Below are 23,681 nucleotides of genomic sequence, written 5' to 3' on the forward strand. Positions count from 1 at the left end.
GTTCAATTGACAACCGGGGTAAGGCTGCAGGCGTGCCACAAGGAGTTGATAGAGCGCAATGAGCCCAGTAAAGCCCCTCCGGCCAAACCCTCCCCTAATACAGACGACGCTGGGCCAATTGTCCGCCATCATATGGGACTCCAGATCACGGCCGGTTGTGATACAGCCCGGGATCGAACCCGGGTCTGTAGTGATGCCTCTAGCCCTATGATGCAGTGCCTTAGTCCGCTGCACCACTTGGGAGGCCCAAGTTGCACTGTTTTTAATAAAAACCTTTGGTGGCATCTCATAGAATCCGGGAGTAATCGACTGAATTTTTAATAATCATTATGAATTAATTTAGTTACATTTCAAATTGATCACTGACTGTAAGATTTTGTTGTAATGAAGCGTTCGAAAAGCGATCTTGTGGCTCTTTTAGGAGATTCCGACATTTGAAATGGCAGTAGTAGGCGTGGTGATCGGACAAGCTTATTATGCCGAATTTCTAGTTTCTTATTAAAAAAAAAAGAGATGTAGTAGATAATAATATAAAATTGATTCGGGAGAATGTTTTTTTAATGTTTGAGTAGAAAGTGCACTTTACTTTAGGATAATATGCTCGCCTGGCATCAATGACATTGTAATCAGAGAGTATATGTTGGAGAGGCTTGGTTGTCCGTGGATTATAGTTGGTCTTGGCATTCATGTCCATCTCAATAACAGGATGGAATTCAGTTAATTCAAACAATATGCTGTTTGGAGATTCTACAAATGTAGAATCATATGAATTTGGAGCATACACATTAATAAAGGTAATCTTATTTCCATTATGAATACAGTTAAGGAAAGTGATTCTGCCTTCCTGGTCTTCGCCTTTACCCAAGATGGTGATTTTGAGTTCCTGATGTATCATTATGATTACAGCCTTAGTTTTGTTTGGGGCTGATGAAAAAGCAGCCAATTTGTACAAATGGTTCTGCATTCTATGTGCGTCCTGATGGCGCAGGTGTGCTTCTAAGAGAATTGCTATATCAATATGGTTTCTTGCTAGGATATCAAGACAGCTGGAACATTTGATAGGAGAATGTAGGCGTTCAAATTCTAATAGAGAATAGCTAGTGTTGCCATTGTTTTTCAGAAAGGAATGTTCTATGAATTATATACTTGTTATCTTTAGTGTTGATAACCCCATGGATGTGTAACCAAAAACAGGACCCACGGGGAGACTCCATTCCCCACCCAGAAAACCCTCCCTGTAAACCAAGGTGTCGAAAACGTTTCACAGGGATGCTGGCCCATGTTGACTTTAATGCTTCTCACAGTTGTGTCAAGTCTCCCCAGTGAATTGTCAAGGATTTATCATGCAGTGTAACCTGTACATTGACCATCACCCCGCTGACTCCACCTCTGACAAAGACAGGATGGACTTTGACATCTCCCTATGTAACCGGTGTGAAATGGCTAGCTAGTTAGCAGGGTGTGCGCTAATAGCCTTTCAATTGGTGACGTCACTCGCTCTGAAACCTTGAAGTAGTTGTTCCCCTTGCTCTGCAAGGGCCGTGGCTTTTGTGGGGTGATGGGTAACGATACTTCGTGGGAGGCAGTTGTTGATGTGTGCAGAGGGTCCCTGGTTTGAGCCCAGGTAGAGGCGAGGAGAGGGACGGAAGCTAAACTGTTTCACCTACTCACAGACAAAGCTCTGGATTGGGTCACAGCCCGGTGGGCCGCTCAAAGTTCTGATCTGTCCTCTGAATCATGTTTCCACGCCCTCTTCAAGGAGGTGTTCGACCATTCAGTTTCAGGTCGTCACCTGTTATGTGAGCTGTGACAGGTCCATCGCTTCACCACTGAGTATACCTTGAGTCCTGCTGCCGGCAGTGGATGGAGTGAACCAGCTCTCCTTACAGTCTACTGGAGGGGTCTTAATCGGGAGTTACAGACCGAACTGGCCTGCAGAGGAGATTTAACGAACCTAAACCAATACATCCGGGTGTCCATATCCATTGGCAACCTACTGGTGGACCGCAGACCTATACAGTTTCCCATTGCCTGCGATTCTTCCACGCCTTCTCTCGTCCCCCACAGTCCAATATCTCCGAACCCAGGCAAAACAGCCACGCCCCTCTCATGCCAGCCAAGAGCCCGTGGAGGTTATGTGAAAACCTGTGACTCTATTGTGGAGAGAGTAACCACATACTCACTAGCTGTCCGGGACTAGTGGACTCGGGGGCCGAAGGTGATTTCATTGACGAACAATTGGCACAACAGTTAAGAGTCAAATGAATCCCTGTTAATGCTCCCCTTAGGATTAATGCTCTGGATGAACAAACTCTCGAACTGGTCTTGTGACTCGCATGACTGAAAGTATCCGTAACCTTCATAGGGTTCGTACTGACACCAGGAAGGGTTAACATGTATGAAGGCAAAGTCACGTCCGTGCTTAACTGTCCCAAACCTACCACTGTAAAGTCAAATCAAATGTATTTATATAGCCCTTCGTACATCAGCTGATATCTCAAAGTGCTGTACAGAAACCCAGTCTAAAACGCCAAACAGCAAGCATTGCAGGTGTAGAAGCACGGTGGCTAGGAAAGACTCCCTAGAAAGGCCAAAACCTAGGATGAAACCTAAAGAGGAACCAGGCTATGAGGGGTGGCCAGTCCTCTTCTGGCTGTGCCAGGTGGAGATTATAACAGAACATGGCCAAGATGTTCAAATGTTCATAAATGACCAGCATGGTCAAATAATAACAATCACAGTAGTTGTCGAGGGTGCAGCAAGTCAGCACCTCAAGAATAAATGTCAGTTGGCTTTTCATAGCCGATCATTAAGAATATCTCCACCACTCCTGCTGTCTCTAGAGAGTTGAAAACAGCATGTCTGAGACAGGTAGCACGTCCGGTGAACAGGTCAGGATTACATAGCCGCAGGCAGAACAGTTGAAACTATAGCAGCAGCACGGCCAGGTGGACTGGGGACAGCAAGGAGTCCTCATACCAGGTAGTCCTGAGGCATGGTCCTAGGGCTCAGGTCCTCCGAAAGAGAGAAAGAAAGAGAGAAAGAGAGAATTAGAGAGAGCATACTTAAATTCACACAGGACACAGGATAAGACAGGAGAAGTACTCCAGATATCACAAGCTGACTCTCCACGACACAAACTACCGCAGCATAAATTATGGAGGTTGAGACAGGAGGGGTCAGGAGACACTGTGGCCCCATCCTATGACAGCCCCGGACAGGGCCAAACAGGAAGGATATAACCCCACCCACTTTGCCAAAGCACAGCCCTCACACCACTACAGCGATATCTTCAACCACGAACTTACCATCCTGAGACAAGGCCGAGTATAGCCCACAAAGATCTCTGCCACGGCAAAACCCAAGAAGGGGCGCCAACCCAGACAGGAAGATCACATCAGTGACTCAACCCACTCAAGTGACTCAACCCACTCAAGTGATGCACCCCTCCTAGGGACGTCTTGAAAGAGCACCAGTAAGCCAGTGACTCAGCGCCTGTAATCCCAGTGGAAAGAATCCCAGTGAAGAGATGAGTCTTCAGTAAAGACTTCAAGGTTGAGACCGAGTTTGCGTCTCTCACATGGGTAGGCAGACCATTCCATAAAAATGGAGCTCTATAGGAGAAAGCCCTGCCTCCAGCTGTTTGCTTAGAAATTCTAGGGATAATTAGAAGGCCTGCGTCTTGTGACCGTAGCGTACGTGTAGGTACAGTGGGGCAAAAAAGTATTTAGTCAGCCACCAATTGTGCAAGTTCTCCCACTTAAAAAGATGAGAGAGGCCTGTAAATTTTCATCATAGGTACACTTCAACTATGACTGACAAAATGAGAAAAAAAATCCAGAAAATCACTTTGGCCAAGACCAAAGAGCTGTCAAAGGACACCAGAAACAAAATAGACCTGCACCAGGCTGGGAAGACTGAATCTGCAATAGGTAAGCAGCTTGGTTTGAATAAAACAATTTTTATTTTTTATTTCACCTTTATTTAACCAGGTAGGCTAGTTGAGAACAAGTTCTCATTTGCAACTGCGACCTGGCCAAGATAAAGCGTAGCTATTCGACACATACAACAACACAGAGTTACACATGGAATAAACAAAACATACAGTCAATAATACAGTAGAACAAAAGAAAACAAAAAGTCTATATACAGTGAGTGCAAATGAGGTAAGTTAAGGAAATAAATAGGCCATGGTGGCAAAGTAATTACAATATAGCAATTAAACACTGGAATGGTAGATTGGCAGAAGATTAATGTGCAGGTAGAGATACTGGGGTGCAAAGGAGCAAAATAAATAAATAAATACCAGTATGGGGATGAGGTAGGTAGATAGATGAGCTGTTTACAGATAGGTTAAGTACAGGTGCAGTGATCTGTAAACTGCTCTGACAGCTGGTGCTTAAAGCTAGTGAGGGAGATGTGAGTCTCCAGCTTCAGAGATTTTTGCAATTCGTTCCAGTCATGGGCAGCAGAGAACTGGAAGGAAAGATGACCAAATGAGGAATTGGCTTTGGGGGTGACCAGTGAGATATACCTGCTGGAGCGTGTGCTATGACTGGGTCTTGCTATGGTGACCTGTGAGCTGAGATAAGGCGTGGCTTTACCTAGCAGAGACTTGTAGATAACCTGTAGCCAGTGGGTTTGGCGACGAGTATGAAGCGAGGGCCAACCAACGAGAGCGTACAGGTCGCAATGGTGGGTAGTGTATGGGGCTTTGGTGACAAAACGGATGGCACTGTGATAGACTGCAGTTTGACTCCAGTTAGACTCCAGTTTGTTGAGTAGAGTGTTGGAGGCTATTTTATAGATGACATCACCGAAGTCGAGGATCGGTAGGATGGTCAGTTTTACGAGGGTATGTTTGGCAGCATGAGTGAATGATGCTTTGTTGTGATATAGGAAGCCGATTTTAGATTTAATTTGGATTGGAGATGCTTAATGTGAGTCTGGAAGGAGAGTTTACAGTCTAACCAGACACCCAGGTATTTGTAGTTGTCCACATATTCCAAGTCAGAGCCATCCAGAGTAGTGATGCTGGACGGGCGAGCAGGTGCGGGCAGCGATCGATTGAAAAGCATGCATTTAGTTTTACTTGCGTTTAAGAGCAGTTGGAGGCCACGGAAGGAGAGTTGTATGGCATTGAAGCTCGTCTGGAGGTTAGTTAACACAGTGTCCAAGGAGGGGCCAGAAGTATACAGAATGGTGTTGTCTGCGTAGAGGTGGATCAGAGAATCACCAGCAGCAAGAGCAACATAATTGATGTATACAGAAAAGAGAGTCGGCCCGAGAATTGAACCCTGTGGCACACCCATAGAGACTGTCAGAGGTCCAGACAACAGGCCCTCCGATTTGACACACTGTCAGAGAAGTAGTTGGTAAACTAGGCGAGGCAATCATTTGAGAAACCAAGGCTGTTGAGTCTGTCAATAAGAATGTTGTGATTGACAGAGTCGAAAGAGTCGAAAGCCTTGGCCAGGTCGATGAATACGGCTGCACAGTAATGTCTCTTATCGATGGCGGTTATGATGTCATTTAGAACCTTGAGCGTGGCTGAGGTGCACCCATGACCAGCTCTGAAACCAGATTGCATAGCGGAGAAGGTATGGTGGGATTCGAAATGGTCAGTAATCTGTTTGTTAACTTGGCTTTCGAAGACCTTTGAAAGGCAGGGAAGGATAGATATAGGTCTGTAGCAGTTTGGGTCTAGAGTGTTACCCCCCTTGAAGAATGGGATGACCGCGGCAGCTTTCCAATCTTTGGGAATCTCAGACGATACGAAAGAGATGTTGAACAGGCTAGTAATAGGGGTTGCAACAATTTCTGCAGATAATTTTAGAAAGAAAGCGACCAGATTGTCTAGCCTGCCTGATTTGTAGGGGTCCAGATTTTGCAGCTCTTTCAGAACATCGGCTATTTGGATTTGGGTAAAGGAGAAATGGTGGGGGCTTTGGCGGGTTGCTGTGGAGGGTGCTGGGCAGTTGACCGGGGTAGGGTAGCCATGTAGAGAAATGCTTCTTGAAATTCTCAATGATAGTGGATTTATCGGTGGTGACAATGTTTCCTAGCCTCAGAGCAGTGGGCAGCTGGGAGGAGGTGCTCTTATTCTCCATGGACTTTACAGTGTCCCAGAACTTTTTTGAGTTAGTACTACAGGATGCAAATTTCTGTTTGAAAAAGCTTGCCTTAGCTTTTCTAACTGCCTGTGTATATTTGTTCCTAACTTCCCTGAAAAGTTGCATATCATGGGGGCTATTCGATGCTAATGCAGAACGCCACAGGATGTTTTTGTGCTGTGCTTTCAACTGTGGGAGCAATTATTAGGAAATGGAAGACATACAAGACCACTGATAATCTCCCGCGATCTGGGGCTCCACGCAAGATCTCACCCCGTGGGGTCAAAATGATCACAAGAACGGTGAGCAAAAATCCCAGAACCACACAGGGGGGACCTAGTGAATGACCTGCAGAGAGCTGGGACCAAAGTACCAAAGCCTACCATCAGTAACACACTACGCCGCCAGGGACTCAAATCCTGCAGTGCCAGACGTGTCCCCCTGCTTAACCTCTTCGATATAGGGGGCGCTATTTGAATTTTTGGATGAAAAACGTTCCCGTTATAAACAAGAAAAGATGCTCGACTATGCATATAATTGACAGCTTTGGAAAGAAAACACCCTGACGTTTCCAAAACTGCAAAGATATTGTCTGTGAGTCCCACAGAACTTATGTTACAGGCGAAACCCAGATAAAAATCCAACCAGGAAGTGACGCATTTTTAAAAACTTTTTTGATGACTCCTTATATGGCTGTGAATGAGCTACGAATGAGCTTACGTTTTCCATGCATTCCCCAAGGTGTCTACAGCATTGTGACGTCTTTTTAGGCATTTCCATTGGAGAATGGCTGTAAGGGACCATATATAGTGAGTGGTCACATGGTGTCTCCCGGAGAAAATCTTGCGTAAAATACTGAGGTAGCCATTTTTCCAATCGTTTCTTATGAGAAACCAACTGCCTCGACGGATATATTATCGAATACATATGTTAAAAACACCTTGAGGATGGATCCTAAACAACGTTTGCTGTGTTTCTGTCGATATTATGGAGCAAATTTTGAAAAAAGTTTGGCGTTATAGAACTATTTCTCAGTCGATTTCTCAGCCAAGCAGGATGAACAAACGGGAGCTTTTTCGCCTACAAAAATATTATTTTGGGAAAAAAGGAACATTTGCTATCTAACTGGGAGTCTCCTGAGTGAAAGCATCTGAAGCTCTTCAAAGGTATATTATTTAATTTGGTTGCTTTTCTTATTTTCGTGAAAATGTTGCCTGCTGCCAGCAGAGCCAAGCATAGCATTATGCCATGATAAACTTACACAAATGCTTGTCTAGCGTTGGCTGTAACGCATATTTTGAAAATCTGAGATGACAGTGTTGTTAACAAAAGGCTAAGCTTGTGTTTGAATATATTTATTTCATTTCATTTGCGATTTTCATGAATAGGAAAAGTTACGTTATGGTAATGCGCTTGAGGCTATGATTACGCTCCCGGATACGGGATTGCTAGTCGCAAGAAGTTAGGCCAGTACATGTCCAGGCCCATCTGAAGTTTGCTAGAGAGCATTTGGATTATCCAGAAGAAGATTGGGAGAATGTCATATGGTCAAATGAAACCAAAATATAACTTTTTTGTAAAAACTCAACTCGTCGTGTTTGGAGGACAAAGAATGCTGAGTTGTATCCAAAGAACACCATACCTACTGTGAAGCATGGGGGTGGAAACATCATGCTTTGGGGCTGTTTTTCTGCAAAGGGACCAGGACGACTGATCCGTGTAAAGGAAAGAATGAATGGGGCCATGTATCGTGAGATTTTGAGTGAAAACCTTTTGACGCTTGCCATATGGTTAGTGAGAAAGTCCATATTGCAAATGTACGGTCCCTTACCAGACGTCCGAAAACGTTTCTAAAATTCACGGACGGCGTCGGGCCGTGCGGCAGGGCCGGATCTACCAGGAAGTCATCAAACTCTCTCTCTCGGACATTCGGTTTCCGTTTGATAAAATATTAAAATTTTGGTCCGCTGTCCCGGTAAATCCCAAGAGGGCGCATGGAATCATATTGCAAATGTACAAAACATTACGAATCACAACGTGGCCTTATCTCCTAAACGGAAAAGACTTTGAAGATGAAACTTGGTGAGCATAGGTTTGGCATAATGGGCAGTTGGCCCTGAACAAGATGGCGTCTAGGCCTCAACGGTTTTTGAGTTATGTCCATTTTTCTGGAATTAAAGGTCCAAAATGAAAATATAGCAATTTTTCCGGAACCTACGGTGTCAATAAAAAAAGAACCAGCCATTTATCTATTGTCATTTAAGAGAAATCGTACAATGTCAAATTGGTGATGTTCAAAAATAGGTGTTTAAAAAAAAATCCAGTTTCAGCGTGTTCATACAAATCTTTTTAAAGTGTGTTTCGGAGCTCTGCGAGATTTCTGTGATTTTCTGAAATAACACACACTCACTAAACCCTCCGTAAATAAGTCAGTTCTTAACGTAAAGACTTATAACTCAATATTCTATAATTGCCTACCCCAAGGAGGATATGTGTTCACTTTCAGCTTAATGTGTAAACCGGAAGTGCCTTAAAATGGTGTCATAGGTGCTGTTTCGAATGGTTAAAAAGGTCAGATCTTTTCAAAACTTCATATGTGTGATTAGTCAACCCTCATGAACTGTAAGTCAGTAATTTCTCCCAACAGATGTCAAAGAAAAGCTCTCTCACCCCCCCCCCCACACACACACACACACACACACACACACATACACATACACACACAGCAAGGATGGAGTGACAAGGCACGGTGGTTAAAGACACACAGAGCCTGCAATGGCATTTCCATATTCTCAAGGCCGTGCCGAGTTCAACGAGATGCCCCGCTTGACCGTAGCTCGCTCTGAGTGCAGCGACCGTGAAAAAAGTAGGCCCAAAATGAAGCCTGGCCCTAAATGTCATTTGCTTTTGGGTGACAGTGAGAGAACCGTTAGGGTGAGAAGCACAATTCGACCTCAGGGAAGTTCCTGAGGTCCTCCCGATCTGTACAAGCCTAACCTTGACCGTGTGGCATTAACACATAACAGATAATAAGGGTTTTTTGATCTCACAGATTACAATGACATCTCTCCCCATAGGAATACATTGCCTGCTCCTCTAAAGTCAACCTGAAGCCTATGTGGGTTATGAATGCCTTATGAACCTGTCTTCAATGACAGTCCATCAGGACACTATGAGGTCTACCTGCGTTGATTCTAAGCTTCCTGAAGCAACCGGAAGTGGTTAAAATCACCCTAAAAGTGTTTTTCCATACCCAACCAGCAGTTTGTGATAAATAGTGCATTCAACCCTGTGTAAATAGGTCAGTTCTTAACGTAAACACTTAAAACTCAGGATTCTGTAAAGGCATACCCCAATCAGGATATGTGTTTACTTATAGCTTATCTCTGAATGATCCAATGTTGACCTAAATGACTAATGATGATAAATACAATTCACCTGTGTGTAATCAAATCTCCGTATAAATGCACCTGCACTGTGATAGTCTCAGAGGTCCGTTAAAAGCGCAGAGAGCATCATGAAGAACAAGGAACACACCGGGCAGGTCCGAGATACTGTTGTGAAGAAGTTTAAAGCCGGATTTGGATACAAAAAGATTTCCCAAGCTTTAAATATCCCAAGGAGCACTGTGCAAGCGATAATATTGAAATGGAAGGAGTATCAGACCACTGCAAATCTACCAAGACCTGGCCGTCCCTCTAAACTTTCAGCTCATACAAGGAGAAGACTGATCAGAGATGCAGCCAAGAGGCCCATGATCACTCTGGATGAACTGCAGAGATCTACAGCTGAGGTGGGAGACTCTGTCCATAGGACAACAATCAGTCGTATATTGCACAAATCTGGCCTTGATGGAAGAGTGGCAAGAAGAAAGCCATTTCTTAAAGATATCCATAAAAAGTGTTGTTTAAAGTTTGCCACAAGCCACCTGGGAGACACACCAAGCATGTGGAAGAAGGTGCTCTGGTCAGATGAAACCAAAATTGAACTTTTTGGCAACAATGCAAAACGTTATGTTTGGCGTAAAAGCAACACAGCTCATCACCCTGAACACACCATCCCCACTGTCAAACATGGTGGTGGCAGCATCATGGTTTGGGCCTGCTTTTCTTCAGCAGGGACAGGGAAGATAGTTAAAATTGATGGGAAGATGGATGGAGCCAAATACAGGACCATTCTGGAAGAAAACCTGATGGAGTCTGCAAAAGACCTGAGACTGGGATGGAGATTTGTCTTCCAACAAGACAATGATCCAAAACATAAAGCAGAATCTACAATGGAATGGTTAAAAAATAAACATATCCAGGTGTTAGATTGGCCAAGTCAATGTCCAGACCTGAATCCAATCGAGAATCTGTGGAAAGAACTGAAAACTGCTGTTCACAAATGCTCTCCATCCAACCTCATTGAGCTCGAGCTGTTTTGCAAGGAGGAATGGGAAAAAATGTCAGTCTCTCGATGTGCAAAACTGATAGAGACATACCCCAAGCGACTTACAGCTGTAATCGCAGCAAAAGGTGGCGCTACAAAGTATTAACTTAAGGGGGCTGAATAATTTTGCACGCCCAAATTTTCAGTTTTTGATTTGTAATTTTTTTTTTGAAATATCCAATAAATGTAGTTCCACTTCATGATTGTGTCCCACTTGTTGTTGATTCTTCACAAAAAATACAGTTTTATATCTTTGTGTTTGAAGCCTGAAATGTGGCAAAAGGTCACAAAGTTCAAGGGGGCCGAATACTTTCGCAAGGCACTGTATGTGTGATTAGGCAACCCCCATGAACTGTAAATCAGTAATTTCTCCCATACAATTTCCAAGAAAAAATCACACACACACACACAGCTAGGACAGGGGGACACAGTGTTGTGCGTAGAGACAGACAGTGCCTGCAATAGTTAACTTTGTTCGAGCTAAAAAAAGAACCGTCAGACCTAGAGTTCTGAAACTTTAGAAACCTGTTCTAGACCTCAAGTCGATAGTGCGTGGTGAGTTACGAGTCTCTAGAAGGTTCTCGGACCGAGAAACAGCCTCGTACATTTGCAATAACTTCAATTCATTTTTGCATCACGAAAATGCCGACATTTAGAAATGTCCCAGAGTCGCAAGACTAGGTGCATTGCGACCGCCTCAGCCCATATAGACGGACCCCAACGTTTCTGTCCGATAGCTCATTCAAGGACCCCGTAGCAAGGCATGGAAAAAAGTGGATTTTCAGCACCAATTAGGGTCTTGCTCAGGCACCAAATGACCTATCGAGCCGAAACTTGAGAATCGGGGTCGCCTCAGCTAGGCCTACACATAATGTCCGAACTGGACCCGCAGCTAGAACGTAACTACGTGCTTTACATTTTTATTATGGTTTGAACAGATGGCGTTGTGAATTTTGGGCCAACTCTGAAGTATGTGATAGTTGGCTTCTAAATGAGTTGGGAAAAGGGGGTGTGGTGTCAGTTTGGTGTCAGAATGATATCTAATTGACTGATGGACGGTGACTTGCTGGTGACTTTTGTCCATTTGCAATATGTTTAAACAGTGAGGTGCCATCACCAAAGTGCCATTCTGAAATCAACCCCAACGAGCGACCCCAACGAGGAAACAGAATCACTGCCCAGCCATCTTGAGTTCATCGGGCCAGTCAATTTCGCATTCCTACAGGATTTTTGAGCATTACAAATTCGTGATGGTAAATGCCCATTGAACCGTATTGGAAATGCACAGTCCATTTGCAACAGTGAAAAAACATCACCAAATGAACATGATGAAATCAACTCAACGAGCGATGGAGAGGAACCACCTTCACTGCCCGGCCATCCCGAGTTCATCAGGCCAGTCAATTTTGCATTTCTGCAGTATTTTTGAGCATGACAAATTCGTGATGGTAAATGCCCATTGAAACATATTGCAAATGCACGTGCATTTGCAATATGATTCAACAGTGGAAAAAAACATCACCAAATGGACATGATGAAATCAACACAACGAGCGATAGAGAGGAACCACTATCACTGCCCGGCCATCCCGAGTTCATCAGGCCAGTCAATTTTGCATTTCTGCAGTATCAAATTCGTGATGGTACATAGCAAATTGACATAACATTCTGATTTGGCATTTTCAAATATTTCATATTGCATTTGGACATTTCTTATGACATTTGGCCAAAAAAAAGTGACTTTTGACATCGACTTTTGACTTCCTATGAAATCATATTGCAAATGGACAAAACATATGCCTTATGCACAAGTAAAAAAATATATAAAAAATGATGATAATAAAATATGACTAAAGTTTGTTGATACAGAAAGATGATACAGAAAGCACTTTTTTAAGGGGGTGATAATGTTTTGAAATTTTTTTCAGTTTTTCTAAATTTTACTTTTGGATGTTGACTTGTGTTACATTTGCAATATGAAAAACCACGGTGGAGCGCACTCGCCATCTGTTGGATTTTAAAGTGTTACACTTGGCATTTGCCATATGGCATTTGCAATCAACTTTGAATGAAACGACGCCGAATTGAGTGGTATTGGACACCGTGTATATGGTTTATCCAGTGCCAATGACTTCCCATTCATTTTTGAACATTTCAGGGGGGTGTTCCCTTACATCAGCAAGGGCATTGAAGATGAAACGTGGCTGGGTCTTTCAGCATGACAATGATCCCAAACACACCGCCCGGGCAACGAAGGAGTGGCTTCGTAAGAAGCATTTCAAGGTCCTGGAGTGGCCTAGCCAGTCTCCAGATCTCAACCCCATATAAAATCTTTGGAGGGAGTTGAAAGTCCGTGTTGCCCAGCAACAGCCCCAAAACATCACTGCTCCAGAGGAGATCTGCATGGAGGAATGAGCCAAAATACCAGCAACAGTGTGTGAAAACCTTGTGAAGACTTACAGAAAACGTTTGACCTCTGTCATTGCCAACAAAGGGTATATAACAAAGTATTGACATAAAATGTTGTTATTGACCAAATACTTATTTTCCACCATAATTTGCAAATAAATTCGTTAAAATCCTACAATGTGATTTTCTGGATTTTTTCCCCTCATTTTGTCTGTCATAGTTGAAGTGTACCTATGATGAAAATTACAGGCCTCTCTCATCTTTTTAAGTGGGAGAACTTGCACAATTGGTGGCTGACTAAATACTTTTTTGCCCCACTGTATGTGTTTGAGAGTGTGAGCTGGAAGCAGACGTTATGACCATAGGCAATATAATAATAACAAAGTCCAATACTCAGCAATAATAGTAATAATGTTCCTTGTACCCACTTGAGGGGGTGTCCTCATCATTGTCTTATGCTGAGGGCAGCATCATAGCCATAGGCTAGGCTGCGTGATTGTGCATGGTTAGCATACCTGGATATTGAGCCAGTCATAATGGGGTTCCATCTGTCAACTCGTTCCTTTGTTTGTTGGGTTTGAAGTGATTCTCGAAAAAAGTATTTAGCTTCGTTGGCAGTGGAGAATGTGTGTGTTGTGTTCTGGAAGGTCAAGATGAGTTTTGCTGGGTGGATGAAGCCGCATCTCAGATTTAGCTTGCGTAGCTGGGATCTCACCTCATTGTAAGTCACCCTCTGTTTTAACAGTTCGGCACGCAGGTCTGGGTAGATTTAGGGCCAAGCTTCCTGCCATTCAGGACCTCTATACCAGGCGGTGTCAGAGGATGGCCCTAAAATTTGTAAAGGTCTCCGTCACCCAAGTCATAGACTGTCCTCTCTGCTACCGCACGGCAAGTGCCATGTCTAGGTCCAAAAGGCTTCTTAACAGCTTCTACCCCCTAAGCCATAAGACTGCTGATCAGCCAATAAAATGGCTACCCAGACTATTTACATTGTCCCCCCTCCTTTGTTTTTACACTGCTGCTTCTCACTGTTTTTTTATATACAGTGAGCACCATAATTCATTGGACAGTGACCATTTTTTTGTTATTTTGGTTCTGTACTCTAGCACTTCGAGTTTGAATACAATGACAATGGATACAATGAGGATACAATGACAATGAGGGTGAAGTGCAGACTGTCAGCTTTAATTTGAGGGTATTTTCATACATATCGGATGAACCGTTTAGAAATTATGGAAGCTTTTGTACATGGCCCCCCCATTTTCAGGCATCAAAAAACATTGGACAGCTCACACTCATAATGTAGAATAAAGTAATCATTGTTAATATTTGGTCGCACATCCTTTGCATGCAATGCCTGCTTGAAGTCTGCGATGCGTCGCCATCACCAGACGCTGGGTATCTTCCCTGGTGATGCTCTGCCAGGCCTGTACTGCAGTCATCTTCAGTTCCTGCTTGTTTCGGGGACTTATTGCCTTCAGTCTCCTCTTCAGCATGTAAAATGCATGTTCAATTGGATTCAGATCCGGTGATTGACTCGGCCAGTCAAGGATTTTCCACTTTTTGGCCATCAAAAACCCCTTTGTTGCTCTAGAAGTATGTTTAGGGTCATTGTGTTGTTGCGTGATGAAGTGCTGTCCAATGAGTTTGGAGGCATTCGGTTTAATTTGAGCAGATAAAATATTTCTATAGACTTCAGAATTCATTATTCTACTTCTGTCTGCAGTCACATCATCAATGAAGACAAGTGAGCCTGTTCCACTGGCAGCCATACAGGCCCAAGCCATAACACCCCCTCCACCATGTTTCATGGATGAGGTGGTATGCTTTGGATCATGGGCATGTCTTTTTTTCTCCACACTTTTCTCTTTCCATCACTCTGGTACAAGTGGTACCAGACCTGTTAACATCGTATTCACTTTTACAGGTGTTGGGGTATATTTTTCCAAACCACATTTCAGCATTCATTGTAAACCAACCGTCCGTCAAATTAACCATATTTAGCCAATCCCCTGGACATGTCTAATTGAAAAGCTGCTTTCCCAGTGACGTCATTAGAGGGAGAGTAAGGGGCTGTCAGAGTGATGCCTTCCCTATCACAGCTCAGCGTCAGGACTTACCATACACACACATCCACAAAGAAAGCCTGTGTTCAAAATAGCACCCTATTCCTTATATAGTGCACTACTTTTGACCAGGGCCCATAGGGATGCAGACAGAGAGGATAGGAGGAGAGGTACGTGGTGGAGAGAGGGGGAGAGAGAAGGGACAGGGAAGAGAGAGGGAGTTGAAGGGGAGGTAGGAGGGTCAGGACGGTAATAACCATGCTCTTATCTCAAGCTGGCGTTTCCAGCTTGGAGCCGTGCGGCGGCTGCATGGCCCCGTGTGATGGTGGGAGATGTATGACTACTGTCATCGGGATCATGTCTCTGCAGGTTGCCACGCTCCCTGACCTTCACCACCAATGCCACGGATTGCACTCTCTAAATTCTGCCGGAGGAGATTTCCGGACAATCGTAACAGGGTGGGTGACAGTTTTCGAGACGGGAAGAGGGGAGAAGCCAAGCTGTGACAAATAAGTACATCTTACATTTACGGTAATTTAGCAGAAGTTCTTATCCAGAGCGATGCATACAATGCATACAGTGCATTCAGAAAGTATTCAGAACCCTTGACTTTTTCCACATTTTATTACATTACAGCCTTATTTTAAAGTGGATTAAATACAAAAAATACAGCAATCTGGGGTTAAGGTTCACCTTTCAACAGGACAACGACCCTAAGCACACAGCCAAGACAACACAGAAGTGGCTTCGGGACAAGTCTCTGAATGTGTTTGAGTGGCCCAGCCAGAGTCTGGGCTTAAACCTGATCAAACATTTCTGGAGAGACCTGAAAATAGCTGTGCAGCGACTCTCCCCATCCAACCTGACAGAGCTTGAGGGGATCTGCAGAGAAGAACGGGAGGAACTCCCCAAATAGAGGTGTGCCAAGTTTCTAGCGTCATACCCACGAAGCCTCGAGGCTGTAATCGCTGCCAAAAGTGCATCAACAAAGAACTGAGTAAAGGGTCTAAAAACGTATGTAAACTGTACATTTTTTAGAGGTCATAGTGTGACTCCAGCAGAGGTCATAGTATGACTCCAGCAGAGGTCATAGTGTGACTCCAGCAGAGGTCACAGTGTGACTCCAGCAAGGGTCACGGTGTGACTCCAGCAGAGGTCACGGTGCGTCTCCAGTAGAGGTCACAGTGTGACTCCAGTAGAGGTCATTGTGTTACTCCAGTAGAGGTCATGGTGTGACTCCAGTAGAGGTCACGGTGTGACTCCAGTAGAGGTCACGGTGTGACTCCAGTAGAGGTCATTGTGTTACTCCAGTAGAGGTCACGGTGTGACTCCAGTAGAGATCATTGTGTTACTCCAGTAGAGGTCACGATGTGACTCCAGTAGAGGTCATGGTGTGACTCCAGTAGAGGTCATGGTGTGACTCCAGTAGAGGTCACGGTGTGACTCCAGTAGAGGTCATGGTGTGACTCTAGTAGAGGTCATTGTGTTACTCCAGTAGAGGTCAAAGTGTGACTCCAGTAGAGGTCAGTATGTATCCAAAAAGTAGATAGTTCCCCCTCTGTATACACAGTTATACCGTGGACATGATAAATTGTGTCTGATGTCTGCAAAATTAAAGAGGGGAAACTAGGGTATTCTCAGTTATGAATGTGATACCCTTATGGGGATTTAGTGTGGTTCCCTGGTGCGGTTCCTATTTGCAATTAGCATGAACCATACATTGTACTGCCACAAAAAGCTATAATGATAGCTTACAAGTAGACAGTTTATGATAAATTGCCTGATGCTGTCATTTACAATCAAATCAAAGCTATGATTGCACAAGCAATGTGTTGTCATCCCTGACGTATACACATGGGAGCAATAGAAACATATTGTCACATAGCACAATCAACATGGTTTGACAAGGTTTGTTGGGACCACACCTGGAACCAGGAAGGAAGATTTGTCTTTCTTTCCTCACCATAATGAAAGAGCACCTTCAGTCCATTCACAAAAGACTAATTTGTTGTCACTGTACAACAATGTGGAGAGTCTTTGTGTGGAAAGTGCTCTTTCTATCAGAACCCCACAAAAGGCCAGACACAATGTGGATTAAAAAGAAAAGAAGATGGGGAAAAAGCCCCATGGTGAGATTGGGGTATGCTTCCCTCAGTGTAAAACGAATGCTTTCTGTTATCGCAGGTGTTTGGCTGAACAAAGGCAAGGTGAGACAGGCTCTCCACCAGGTTTGCTCAGGACCCCAAAGGTGATTTAATACTGAGCCTGAATCAGACCCATTTATTTCCACACAAGGAAACAGGAGACAGGGAATTTTCTTCCTATAGATGTTGGATCTTTATTTGAGCCAGTTTGCTACTACAGGAAATAATCCTGAAGCAACAGGAAATGTGGATTAGAATTAATGGACTTTTTTGTAGGAGTTGATACATTTTTCAAATTAAAAAATTACAAATTTTAGAAGCCTTTTGAATTCGAATAAACAAAAAAGTTTACATTTCCTTCTGTGCAGAAAATTTTTCAGTGATCAAAGTAAGATCCTACATCTGTATAAGGCGATAGTTTCTCTCTTTTCCCTTTATTTTCCACTGCTGCACCTAGCGCCCGAGGCACCTCAATGATGGTGTGGATCCAGGACCCCAAAGAGGAGTCCCAGGTGAGTGCCTGACGGAACATTTCTGTGGAGGACCACAGAAAAGTAAGCAATATTGCTCTTCAAATCAGATCAATTCAAATCCAATTTATTTATAAAGCCCTTCTTACATCAGCTGATATCTCAAAGTGCTGTACAGAAACCCAGCCTAAAACCCCAAACAGCAAGCATTGCAGGTGTGGAAGCACGGTGGCTAGGAAAAACTCCCTAGAAAGGCCGGAACCCAGGAAGAAACCTAGAGAGGAACCAGGCTATGAGGGGTGGCCAGTCCTCTTCTGGCTGTGCCGGGTGGAGATTATAACAGAACATGGCCAAGATGTTCAAAAGTTCATAGACGACCAGCAGGGTCAAATAATAATAATCACAGTGGTTGTTGAGGGTGCAACAGGTTAGCACCTCAGGAGTAAATGTCAGTTGGCTTGTTATAGCCGTTCATTCAGAGTATCCGCTCCTGCTGTCTCTAGAGAGTTGAAAACAGCATGTCTGGGACAGGTAGCACGTCCTGTGAACAGGTCAGGGTTCCATAGTCGCAAGCAGAACAGTTGAAACTGGAGCAGCAGCACGGCCAGGTGGACTGGGGACAGCAAGGAGTCATCAGGCCAGGTAGTCCTGAGGCATGGTCCTAGAGTTCAGGTCCTCTGAGAGAGAGAAAGGGAGAAAGAAAGAAAGAAAGAAAGAGAGAGAGAGAGAGAGAAAGAAAGAGAGAATTAGAGAGATACTTAAATTCACACAGGACAACGGATAAGACAAGAGAAATACTCCAGAAATAACAGACTGACCCTAGCCCCCCGTCACATAAACTACTGCAGCATAAATACTGGAGACTGAGACAGGAATGGTCGGGAGACACTGTGGCCCCATTCGACGATACCCCCGGACAGAGCCAAACAGGCAGGACATAACCTCACCCACTTTGCCAAAGCACAGCCCCCACACCACTAGAGGGATATCTTCAACCACCAACTTACCATCCTGAGACAAGGCTGAGTATAGCCCACGAAGATCTCCGCCATGGCACAACCCAAGGGGGGGCACCAACCCAGATAGGAAGATCACGTCAGTGACTCAACCCACTCAAGTGACGCACCCCTCCTAGGGACGACATTGAAGAGCACTAGTAAGACAGTGACTCAGCCCCTGAGTCTCCCAGTGGAGAGAGGGGAACTCTCTACCACTAAATCAAATAGTTACTTATAACTGAGGTGCAGTTGGAAAGACAACACCTCAATAATTCCCTCCAACCTCTGGTTATACAGGGTACAGTATATAGAGTCTTTAAAAAAAATATCCACCTGTCATTCGGCTCCCTGTTGTTTTTGATGACCTATTATAAAGGAAGCGTAATCTACAGTAGATTGCAGCATCTGGAATTCCATCACACATGAAAAAAAAGTATTCCTTTGAGCTATGACTTCAAACATTCCATTTGTACTGTTTTGAGTAAATTTAAACCATGAGTCTTGTACGATTAAGCAACTTAAAAGAGTGTTCTCTATGCGCACAGTAAAAGCTGCACATCAACGGTGGTTGCATAGATCTGTTGTTGGTATGGACAGGTAAAACATCTAGTCAGGTATACCGCAAAGACTGAATTCTTCCCACTCTTCCGATAAAGGTTACCCTTCAAAAATAATTAGTTTGCCTTTCCCAGGGTCTTTGAAATGGCCAGACCAATCAGTGATGGAGGTTGGGTCTGCAATAGCCTATAGATTAGCCAACAACTGAAACATTGGTTTTAATTAGAGTGAGGTTGTAAAGCCTGGGGTGTTGGAGTGGCGATATGTAGCGATATGTCCAGAGAGAAAAGGGGATGAGGGAAGCGAAGAGGAAAGGAGAAGAGAGGAGGGAATAGGAGAGGAGAGGAGAGGAGAGGAGAGAAGTGGAGAGGAAAGTAGGGAAGAGGAGGGGAGGGGAGAAGAGAGAGGAGAAGAGGAGAGGAGAGGAGAGGAGAGGAGGAGAGGAGAGGAGAGGAGAGAGGAGAGGAGAGGAGAGAGGAGAGGAGGGAGAGGAGAGAGAGGAGAGGAGAGGAGAGGAGAAGGAGAGGAGAGGAGGCTCCTGATTGCAGACCCAGTGTGAGAGGAGGAGCCCCATGGAGAGAAGGACATAAAGTGACCTTGAGGAGATAACTAGCTACTCAGGTCTATAGGAGAGAAGGTAATAGCTTCCCTAGTCCCCTTTGCCTTTACAACACAGGTGTATTTTGGTAACCTGAGGATGGTTTTATACCAGTTACTTTAGGTTGCTTTAATACCAGTGTCAATATACTGTACGTTTTCCATTAAGATGAGTGTAATAACATGTTACTGCGTAATAATTATTCTTTATTATTATCTTTATTCTAATAAAGGTATATTTTATTTAAAGCATTGGGCTTCAAAAGGGTTGCTTATTTGGTCTGTAACATGTGCTTTACCAACACATAGGTATTAAAGCCCTTTAAATAGAATCTGAACTAGCCTACATGATGCATTCATTCCCATTCTAAGGGACATACATTTCAGTTTTAATGCAGATAATGCTCTGGAAATGAATGATCACCTGCAGTATCAGCACTCTATAGTTCTCTTTGATGGTTAGTAATTCTGTTCTGCTTTTAGTTAAATGTCTGGCCACATTCATTAAGAAGGAAAGGGCAACTATCATGTCGGCTTACAGCTCTAAGAGGGGTCAAAACAGACACATCTTGGTCGCATTCCAAATGGCACCCTATTTCCTATATAGTGCACAACTTTTGACCAGAGCCCTATGGCAGTGTATAGGGAACATGGTTCTATTTGGGACACACCCACTGTGGTCAGTCATGAATGTAAGTAAGTACAGAATCACATAGACCGCTTAGGAAACCATTTACTCTTTAGACGCCTGAAGTAGGTGCCTCCCTATGGCAACCGCCGTATTGATCATCAATATCTTCCTCAAAGGAAATACCACTCAAAACTATCTTTGGTGGGGGTTTTTATTAGTCCACTGTTGATACAGTCCAGAAATGTTTTGCATGTCAGCAATGAACTTTTCAAGCTTTCAAAATACAGAAAACACATCATACAGTATCACGTTCTGTATTTTGATTGCTGACATGTAAAACATTTTAGGACTGCATCAACAGTGGACTAATAAAAAAAAATGAAAAGATAGTTTTTGGGTGGATTTTTTCTCTAACAATCTCTATAAACAGTGTATATCTCATCTTAATTAGATGTCACAGTTTGTTTAATTAAAACATGATCTTAGATGATATAATCATTGGAATGGTCCTTTCTGTCACGCCCTGATCTGTTTCACCTCTTCCTGTGATTGTCTCCACCCCCTCCAGGTGTCACTTATTTCCCCAGTGTATTTATCCGTGGGTTTCCTGTCTCTCTGTGCCAATTCGTCTTCTATGTTTAGTCAAGTAAATCAGCGTGTTTTCCCTGTACTCCTTTTGCTATTCTCCTTTTTCTAGTCCTCCTGGTTTTGACCCTTGCCTGTTTCTGGACTTTGTACCTTACCATTCTGCCTGCCTTGACCACGAGCCTGTCTGCCACTGTGTACCTCCTGGACTCTCATCTGGTTTTTACCTTTTTGCCTGTCCACAACCATTCTACCCCTTTGGATTATTAGATACTGTAAGACTCCAACCATCTGCCTCCTGTGTCTGCATCTGGGTCTCGCCTTGTGCCTTGACAGTACGAACTGGCCATGACAGACCCAGCAGACTTGGACCAGCTCCGCCACGCTGTCTCCCTGCAGGGGGCCACCATTGGGAGACATCAAGAGTTGCTACAGGACCTTTTGGAAGGGCTCAGGTCCTTGACGGAATGCCACAACCATGGGTTAAAGGCTATTATGGAGCAAATCAGGGAGTTAGCTCAGAGGCTGCCTGCCACCACTGAAAAAACCTGAATGACACAGTAATTATTCTCCTATCTGGAGTGAGTTTGTACAGTCTATCCCGGCTCCCCAAGAACCCCGCTTACCACCTCTGGAGCGATATTTGGGGAATCCTGGGACCTGCCGGGGTTTTCTTTCTAAGTGCTTGCTTATTTCTGAGCTACAGTCATCTTTGTTTCCTTCAGACAGATCGAAGATAGTGTATATTATTACACTAATGTCGGGAAGGGCGCTCTCCTGGGCTACGGCAGTTTGGGAACAACAATCTGTCATCTGGAGGAATTCATGGCAGAAGTGAGAAAGGAATTTGAGTCTGCGGTTTCCGGGAGAAAGGCAGCCAGTAAACTGCTTGACTTACGTCAACTCCTGTAGTTTGGCAGACTACGCAGTTGATTTTCGCATGCTGCCGAGAGTGCCTGGAATCCGGAGTCTCTTTTCGATATTTTTCTGCACGGATTATCTGAGGAGTTAAAGGATGAGCTAGCTGCTCGGGAATTGCCGATGGATCTCGACTCCCTTATCACCCTTACCATTAAAATTGCTGGACGCCTAAGGGAAAGCAAGAGTGCGAGGAGCTCTGGTCTAGGGCACACTTGTACACCCGCTATGGCGCGTTTACATCCAAGGGAATCCGGAAGTTTCTGAAGGCAGCTCTTCCGAGAGGATTCGAAGCCACCTGAGCCCTCTCAGGAATCTACGACTGGTGAGTTGGATACCCCTGAGCCTATGCAATTGGGAAGAGCTAGGTTAAGAGTTGGAGAATACTCACGAAGGATGAATAACTTGTCTGTACTGTGGAGGGGCAGGACATTTTATAGCTACCTGCCCTACTAGGAAACCCTTGTCTCTAGTGGGTACCAGTACTATGGTGAGTCAGACTGGGAGTTCCCTAATTCCCATCACCCACACACCCCTTCCTGCTCTTGTGCTATTATTTCTGAGTGCTCATTGACTCTGTGGCTGAATGTCTCATGGATGCTATGACAGCTTCGGAGCTTGGTATTCCCACTCAGCCTCTCTCTGTGCCCATGGATGCTAGGGCACTGGACGGCCGGAAGTCACCCATAGTACTCTGCCCGTTCAATTACGGGTTTCTGGTAGCCACAGTCAGACAATACAGTTCCTCTCATTGCATCTCCCCATGTTCTGGTTGTTTTGGGATTTTCCTGGCTTCAAAAGCACAATCCGATGATTGATTGGACCACAACCTCCATCCTGGGTTGGAGCCCATTTTGCCATTCCCACTGCCTTCAAGCAGCACAGCCTTCCCCAAGTCGTCTTCCTCAGGATGTTAGCATGACTGTGGATGTCTCTACTATCGCCGCAGAATACCATGCCCTCCTGGAAGTGTTCAGTAAGGCACGTGCTACCACCTGGTTTGGATATGCGAGGGGGATGAGTGGAGCCTTCAACACAGCCAGTGGACATGAGTACCAGGTCATGCCATTTGGACGCTCTGCTGTTTTCCGGGTTTTGGTCAATAGTGTGCTTCGGGACAAGCTAAACCGGTTTGTGTTTGTGTACCTTGACGACATCCTGTTTTTTTCCCGATCTGCACAAGAACATGATCTTCATGTCAGACAGGTCCTTCAGTGACTCCTAGAGAGCCAACTGTTCGTGAAAGCCGAGATGTGAGTTCCACCGCCATTGCTGAGGGCAATGGTGATTGTAGAGCGGTGGAACTCACATCTCGGCTTTGTCAGATGGATCCTGGAATGGTGAAAGTATCTCTTCAGTAGGTCCTATGATTGAGTAGTCTGGTCCAGGAGTGTGAAAGTGAACAGAAAGGCACTGGCTTAAACGAACTGCCTTTGCTGTCTCTGCCTGGCCAGTTCCCCTCTCTCCACTGGGATTCTCTGCCTCTAACCCTATTACAGGGGCTGAGTCACTGGCTTACTGGTGCTCTTCTAGGAGGGGTGCGTCACCTGAGTGGGTTGAGTCAATGACGTAATCTTCCTGTCCAGGTTGGCGCCGCCCTTGAGTTGTGCCGTGGCGGAGATCTTCGTGGGCTATACTCGGCCTTGTCTCAGAATGGTAAGTTGGCGGTTGAAGATATCCCTCTAGTGGTGTGGGGGCTGTGCTTTGGAAAAGTGGGTGGGGTTATATCCTACCTGCTTGGGCTGTTATATCTGGAGTATTT

Source organism: Oncorhynchus tshawytscha, linkage group LG30, assembly GCF_018296145.1.
Source record: "Oncorhynchus tshawytscha isolate Ot180627B linkage group LG30, Otsh_v2.0, whole genome shotgun sequence".
Taxonomy (NCBI): domain Eukaryota; kingdom Metazoa; phylum Chordata; class Actinopteri; order Salmoniformes; family Salmonidae; genus Oncorhynchus; species Oncorhynchus tshawytscha.